The following is a 5,584-nucleotide window of genomic DNA, read 5'->3' as shown; positions in this document are numbered from 1 at the left end:
GTGAGTAGGGTCTATATCTTATTTTAATCTTATATCTAGTTTTCTAGGAGGCTAGTAAAAGGTGGGAAATAATGAATAATTTTAACAGGGAAGAATGGAACCCAACTTTAGTCTCTAGAGGGTAGATAGCTCATTTGCTCATCTTTTAATATTAGATTTGTATCTTTATGGCTTCCTGATTTTTTTCTACAAATGTAACAATCTCAAGAAACCATCTAGTAGCTATAACCATAATGGGATTTGTACATAGGTTGCCTAAATCTTAGCTTTGGGTTCAAGATAGGGATTTCCTCAAACTGACCATATAATCTTTGTCTGTTTAACTCACTTTTCTCATCTGCGCAATAGATATTTTCATTTTTCAAAGTGAAATAAAACAGTTTGAAAAGTACTTTATCATTCTGGAAACAGAATTTATATAATATAAATATATGCATGTATACATATATGTGGGACAGTACAATATAGAATGGAAAAAAACATTTGATGGGTATGATGGGAATGCTAGAGAAGAGGCTCGCTGTGAAGTTTGCTTTTAATTCTGGGACACATATACTATTTTAAAAATACCCCACAAACCTTAGCTTGACAAAAGGAAAGTGTAAAATAAAGCCTAAGTCTCTGCATTGACAGATATTTCCATAGCAACCTTACTGTCACTCAACACCCACTCCATCTAGCTTCAGAAAACACCCCCAGAAATAAATGTCAAAAGTCTTAGGCAGGTTCCAAATTTAAATCAAACTTTAAAATAAATTAAAATAAAAAATCCTCAAACACCCCCAGTAGTCACAAAATCTTGAGAAAGGCAGGGAAATGGATGGCAAGGCAGACAAAAATCAAGTCCTCTTTCTACAGATCCAAAGACTCAAAGGGGGTAAGTATTGTCTCATCTTTTCCCTCATTTATAGTTTTCCCTGAGCAGAGCAATCACACATCTATAGCCACACCACCTACAACTATTTCATTTTTTTTCCCTGATGCTTTCAAGACTTGGGTCCATTCTTATGGCTCTCCACATCATATTTGTTCTCTGTAATCCTTCCCAAGTCAGGTGTCAGCAGCCTTGCCATGCCAAGATTCTGACCCTTTCATTTTGTTGTACCAGTGGTAGGGAAACAGGGTGCTGATTTGAGTCTTGTGCCAGGGTGCACATCTGACTCCCCACTGACTCACAAGTAAAGCATCACCTGCTACCCACTTCCATTACCAGCAGCTGATCTCACAATGCGGATGAGTAGCAATGAGCTTCCCTGCCATCTTGGCCATGATATCCCCATGGGTTGGATGTCTTGCTTGTTGTTTCATTCCTCCCTCTCTTATCCAGAAAGTTCTTTTCACTGATATGCCTAAACCTTCAGGACAAAGTCATTTGAGATGACTTCCCCTTTTTTTTATGAACCTCCTTAAGTTAGCTGGCAGATGGACATCTCAACGAATTATAGCTATTAGAAAAGCTTCAGAGGGCTTGTCCTTTCCTAACTTGTTCAGTTAACTTGTTAAAATGCATACAGAGATAGAAGCAAAATGACAATGATTGTACAATTTCACAGTGGGTTTTTTCCTTCTGTCCATTAAAATCTTCGACCAGATTTAGTATAATTGGCACTTGGCATCAACTCAGATCATAAACCTCTCTTTTCCTGCTAATGAAATATACCCTTCAAACATTCCTTTGGCATATGAAGGGTTATGTTCACTTGTTCTGTAAACTTGCTAATGGTATTTACAGTCACCTTAGCCAAGCATTCTTTTTTCCAAGTGCCTAATAAAGATAGTTTGCAATAACATCCAAGGACAAAATGCAGTGAAATTCAAAGAAACCAAAGAAGAGGTAGCAGTGTACCTAATTTATCAAGTTGTAAGTTGACTACAGCTCTGCTTTGAAACCTCTTTATGGCACTGAAGATGAACCTGGGTTTTCAAAAACTGTGTCAGCGTGCAAGGACTGGAAGGTTCCACCAAGATGTAAAAAGTTAAAGGAAAGCCTGGTGGTAGAAACTGTGTGTCTGTCCAAGGACAGGCCTGTCTAAGCTCAGGGGAATTCAACAAAGGGTAAATTGTCATTTATTTATTTATTTATTTATTCTGGTCATAGAAACATTTCTTCCTGTTATACTTACTGCCTGTATGATCATGGGCAAATGACTTGAATTCTTTGGATCTTGTTATCTTCATCTGTTGGGGCAACTAGGTGGTACAGTGGATAGACTGCTGGGACTGAAGGAAGGAAGACATCTTCCTGAGTTCAAATTCATTCTCAGACACCTACTAGCTGTGAGACCCTGGACAAGTGTCTTAATCTCATTTGCCTCAGTTTCCTCAAAATGAGCTGGAGATGGAAATGGCAAATGGTATTCACTATCAATACCCCAAATGGGGAATTGAACATGACAGAGAAACAACTACATACATTTTCATCTATATAATGAAAGGGTTGGACTGACTGGTCTCTAAGGTCCCTTCCAAATCTAAAAATGACAATAATGATAATAACTGGCAGTTATACAGAACTCTAAGGTTTGCAGAATACTTTAAACATATTATCTCATTTGGTCCTCACAAGAACCATGGTTAGAAACTTCTTATTATTTCCTTTTTATAAATTAGGATACTGAAGCTAAGAAAAGTTAAAGAATTGGTCGACTCAAAAGGGGAGTGTTGAAATAGAATCTCAACTCAGGTCTGAATTCATGTGGTATTGGTGATTGTACTGAGCTAAAAAGTCATTATCATAAACCTCTAATGGAATTGTGTGCTTATTTTTGTTTATATGTATTTTCATGTTTAATGAAACTGAAGAGCATTTAAAACACAGTTTTCTATGTTTATATGACTTGGGTTCAAAATAAAAGAATTACTATAGGATTGGTTTAATGTTACCAAGTTCATGAAATGATGAAATTCCACTGAGTTTTTTTGATGTTGAATGGTGGAATTAAGAAGTATTGAGAATCCGGAATTCAAGATAGAACTAGAGTGTTGTGGTTTAGTCATTTTCAGTCATGATCTACTCTTCATGACCCTATTTGGGGTTTTCTTAGTTTACCATTTTCTTCTCTAACTCATTTTATAGATGAAGAGACTGAGACAGAGTAAGTGACTTACTGTGCAGGTAGTAGATGTCTGAGACCATATTTGAAGTCTAGAAGATGAATCCTCCTGACCAAAGGCTTGCCAGGTGCTCTATCCACTGTGGCACCTGACTATCCCACTTTGGGTGGTGATTTACAGTTACCAACTCATTTCAAGCCCTCATCACTTCTCTTCCTTTGACTATTGTAATTGGCTCTTAATTGTTGTCTCTGCTTCAATACTCTCTCCACTCCAATTCTTCCTCTATATACTTAATAAAGTGTTTTTTAAAAGCACAGATCTGATCCTGATACTCTCTTCTTCAGTAGCCTCTAGGGGAAAAAAATGTAAACTCCTTTGTTTTGATTTTTAAAGCCTTCACAATATGGCCCTAATCTGTCTTTCCCAAACTCATAATAAACTCTCTACAATCCAATCAAAATGGCTTGTGCTCACACATTGCTCACCTCCTTCCAAGATGCTGGTTAAGCACCAGTTTCTACATAAATTGATATCCTGATCTTTTCTGATTGCCCCAAGAGAGTATACTTCCATCTCCTTGAGAGCAGGGATTTTTTTTAATATCCTCAGCCCTTATAATGCCTGGCCCATAGTAGACATTTATAAATGTCTGAGGATAGATTGCCTAAAGCTAGAATCAAGGAAAGGTATGATATTCAGGAAGTAGGCACTTGAAACTAAGGTATCTCCCAAGATGTCTCAGATTCAGTGGTCGCTAGCCCATGATAGATTGATTACCTGGAGGAAGTGTGCATGATGAGATGGAAGATAAGGGCTAAGTCTGATGATATCTAATTTAGATGACTATTTCACCCATCTGTGTAAGGATTACTTCATAAGACATTAGGAAAATATCTATTTACCTAGAGAGTTCATCTTGCCTAGAGAATGATGTATTGTTCCTGGATATAGAAAGATCAGGGTTCAAGTTCTGCCTCTAGTGCTTATTAGTTGTATGGTCATGAGTCTCAATTTCCTCATCTCTGAGATGGGGATGATAATACAAATTGTACCCATGTTAAGAATGGTATCATGAGATAATATATGTCAAGCCCTTTGAAGACTTTAAAAAGCCAAATCAGTGTCAGTTACTATTACATCCTCTGTATGTTAGATGGTTTGGTATCCACTATTAAAAATGGGGCTTTTACCCTACTTTGGGCCTTAGTTTTATATTCTTAAAATCTAAAATCCAAAGAAACAGGTTTTGGGGCCAACATTTGACATCACTCTCATTTGGCTTCTTGTAGTGATAGTCAGGCAATGTGTCATTTTCCCCATAGAATATGTATGCAGCTGGGAAATGAGTTATTTATAATAATAAGACTTTGCACTTATGGAGATATTTGCATAGTAAGCAGATCATATGGAATCTAAAGATGCCAGTGTCTAGTGAGTAACCTTGGAATGATCAGTATACCTAATTATCTAATGCACCTTATTTGAAGTTCATATATGTATATTTACAGGCCATTGCCCATGAATATTTCAGCCAATCCGGGATAGAGGTTCTCTACCATAGAATAAAGGCATTTTTAGAGCTAATTCACTATTATAGGTGGGTGGGGCAGAGGGATTGCTGAAGCAGGAAACATTAAGATGAGAACCAAATGCTTCTTCATCCTTCTTTTATTTCTCTTTTTCCTGTGCATTATGTAGCTCTCCCCTAATCATTTCTGTGCTCCATAATTTTCTTTTTTACTGAAGGTCATTTTTTGCTGGCATCTTCATCCATTTTATTTCACCACAAAGTCTTCTAGTTTCTCAAGTAGATTCATCCATTGACTTCTTTTCATAGGATAAAATGTGTGATGAACTAATTTTACTACCACCTGAACCCCAGAATAGAAAGGTCACTGTTAAAAATACTCAGATCTTTATAAAGATTACTGACACCATGTAGGCTGATAGATGGTATTTATCCTGGAGAGTTCATTTGAGCAGATTTTCCATCCAAGGATAAATACACCCCAAATCACAATGGTAATCAGAGTCACCCGCCTCATTTCTGATGATTTTACAAATCAGTTGGGTTTCAAAGATGTGACAACATTACCCTGTTCCCACACTGAGTTGTTTTGGCTGCAGGGGCGGCTGCCTTTTTTTTAAAAACAGCTGCATTTGTGAGTGTTTTCATCCCCAGCTAAAATATGTTTTTTAAAAATGTGATTAACAGCCATTTTCAGAGACAGATACTAGCTCTCCTCAGCCAAAGAGGCACAGCATGCAAAAACAGGCAAACATGGAAATAATGAAAAAGGGTATGTTTATTCATTGGAAACCATGTTAATGACTGCATCTGCCCCTCTCATTTCAGACTGGCTGGAATCATCTCTGCTCTTCTGGTTTGCTAATGTCTCCACCTACAGTGAAATCCCATAGTGGTGTCCCATAAATCATAGATATCCATAGCAGACCCAATTTTTCTTCTCTGCATATGTTAACGATACTTTTAAAAAATTTTTTAACTTACTTGATGACTAAGCTC

The 5,584-nt window shown here is 37.1% G+C and overlaps 1 protein-coding gene across 3 annotated transcripts in view; it reads left to right on the top strand.

The window, feature by feature from the left end:
- Nucleotides 1–5,584, top strand: part of ESRRG (estrogen related receptor gamma) — a 604,123-nt gene that overhangs the window by 40,505 nt on the left and 558,034 nt on the right. The gene's annotated exons all lie outside the window — the stretch shown is intronic.

The sequence above is a fragment of the Macrotis lagotis genome, chromosome 2 (assembly GCF_037893015.1).
Source record: "Macrotis lagotis isolate mMagLag1 chromosome 2, bilby.v1.9.chrom.fasta, whole genome shotgun sequence".
Taxonomy (NCBI): Eukaryota; Metazoa; Chordata; class Mammalia; order Peramelemorphia; family Peramelidae; genus Macrotis; species Macrotis lagotis.
This window is presented reverse-complemented; position numbering and strand designations above follow the sequence as displayed.